The sequence below is a fragment of the Helianthus annuus genome, chromosome 6, assembly GCF_002127325.2.
Source record: "Helianthus annuus cultivar XRQ/B chromosome 6, HanXRQr2.0-SUNRISE, whole genome shotgun sequence".
NCBI classification, from domain to species: domain Eukaryota; kingdom Viridiplantae; phylum Streptophyta; class Magnoliopsida; order Asterales; family Asteraceae; genus Helianthus; species Helianthus annuus.
In genome coordinates, this window is record NC_035438.2 from 96733726 (window position 1) to 96736490 (window position 2765).

Genomic DNA, 2765 nt, shown 5'->3' on the forward strand with positions numbered 1-2765 from the left:
GTGACAGTGAAGAACCGCTATCCTCTTCCACGTATCGATGACTTATTCGACCAGTTGCAAGGGTCGAGCTACTACTCCAAGATAGACCTGAGGTCAGGTTACCATCAGCTGAGAGTCCGGGATGAAGACGTCTCCAAAACAGCATTCAGAACCCGTTACGGCCACTACGAGTTTCTTGTCATGCCATTCGGGTTGACAAACGCATCGGCAGTCTTTATGGACCTTATGAACAGGGTGTGCAAGCCCTACCTAGATAAGTTTGTGATTGTATTCATCGACGACATCCTGATCTACTCTAAGAGTCAGGAGGAACACGAGCAGCATTTGCGACTTATTTTGAAGCTCCTACGAACAGAACAGTTGTACGCCAAGTTTTCGAAATGCGACTTCTGGCTTCGTGAAGTCCACTTTCTAGGCCATGTGGTAAACAAGGATGGGATCCATGTTGATCCATCCAAGGTAGATTCGATCAGGAACTGGCCTGCACCACGTACACCAACGGAAATACGCCAATTCTTGGGTTTGGCGGGTTATTACAGACGATTCATTAAAGATTTCTCAAAGATTGCACAGCCGCTTACACTACTGACACAGAAGGGTGTCACCTACCGTTGGGGCAATACTCAGGAAACAGCTTTTCAGCACCTAAAGGATAGGCTCTGCAGCGCACCTATTCTTTCATTGCCAGAGGGCACGGACGATTTCGTGGTTTATTGTGATGCATCCATTCAGGGTCTTGGATGTGTGTTAATGCAGCGCGACAAAGTCATTGCTACGCTTCGCGCCAACTTAAGGTTCACGAACGGAACTACACGACGCACGATTTATATCTGGGAGCTGTTGTTTTCGCGCTCAAGATATGGCGACACTACCTGTACGGTACCAAGTGCACTATCTACACCGATCACAGGAGTCTCGAGCATATCTTCAAGCAGAAGGAATTGAACATGCGTCAACGTCGATGGGTTGAACTACTTAACGATTACGAATGCACCATCAAGTACCATCCAGGAAAAGCCAACATTGTGGCTGACGCTCTCAGTCGAAAAGACACTCTACCTAGACGCGTGCGAGCACTACAGCTTACTATTCAGTCTGGTCTTCCTGCACAGATACGAGATGCTCAGGTAGAAGCATTGAAACCAGAAAACGTAAGTGCTGAAGCCCTACGCGGCTCAAGGCAACGATTAGAACAGAAGGAAGACGGCGCCTACTATGTAACGGGGCGTCCCGCTATATGGCGGTTTACGAGAACTTGTGATGGATGAAGCACACAAGTCTCGCTACTCGGTACATCCTGGTTCAGATAAGATGTACCACGATATCAGGACAACGTATTAGTGGCCTAGTATGAAGGCCCACATTGCAACTTATGTCGGCAAATGTTTGACCTATGCGAGAGTCAAGGCGGAATATCAGAAACCATCAGGCCTACTTCAGCAACCCAAGATACCACAATGGAAATGGGAGGAAATTTCCATGGACTTTGTTACTGGCCTGCCTAGATCCCAACATGGGAACGATACTATTTGGGTGATCGTGGATCGACTCACAAAGTCTGCTCATTTCTTGGCAATCAAAGAAACAGACAAGTTCTCCACATTAGCAGACATCTACTTGAAGGAAGTAGTCTTGAGGCACGGGGTGCCCACCTCTATCATTTCGGATCGCGATGCACGATTTACTTCAGAACTGTGGCAAGCAATGTACAAATCTTTTGGCTCTCGACTAGACATGAGCACAGCATATCACCCTCAGACGGATGGGCAGTCTTAGCGCACGATTCAAACCCTAGAAGACATGCTTCGGGCATGTGTTATCGATTTCGGCAACAGCTGGGAAAAGCATCTCCCTTTAGTGGAGTTTTTGTACAATAACAGTTACCATACCAGCATCCAAGCCGCTCAATTCGAGGCATTGTACGGACGTAAATGCCGGTCACCTCTCTGTTGGGCAGAGGTGGGGGATAGTCAAATCACAGGTCCAAAAATGGTAGTTGATGCTACTGAACGGATTGCTCAGATACGGCAACGCATGGCGGCGGCTCGTGACCGTCAGAAAAGTTACGCTGATAAGCGCAGGAAACCACTCGAGTTCCAAGTTGGGGATCGAGTGCTACTCAAAGTCTCACCCTGGAAGGGTGTGGTTCGTTTTCGCAAACGAGGCAAACTCAATCCGCGGTATGTCGGACCGTTCGAAATCATAGAAAGAATAGGCAAAGTAGCCTACATACTGAACCTACCAGCAAAACTCGGGGCAGTTCACAACGTCTTTCACGTGTCGAATCTGAAGAAGTGTCTGTCAGATGAGACCCTCATAGTTCCTTTGAAGGAGCTCACTATCGACGAACAGTTGCGATTCGTCGAGGAACCTGTTGAAATCACGGACCGGGATGTTAAGGTCCTCAAGCACACCAGAATACCTCTTGTTTGAGTTCGTTGGAACTCCCGTCGTGGCCCAAAGTTCACCTGGGAACGAGAAGACCAAATGAAAGAAAAGTACCCCCAATTGTTCGCAAACAGTACAACTACTACTGAGGCTGAAGCTACCATGGAATTTCGGGACAAAATTCCAGATCAACGGGGGGAGGATGTGACACCCCAGGAAAACCATGCAACTTAACTAGCTTCCTCAGTGAGTACGTACCAAATTTCAGGACGAAATTTCTTTCAAGTTGGGGATAATGTAACAACTCGTATTTTGAACCTATCTTTGTGTAACGATATGTAATTACGTGATTTATTAATTGAATGAATGTATGTGAT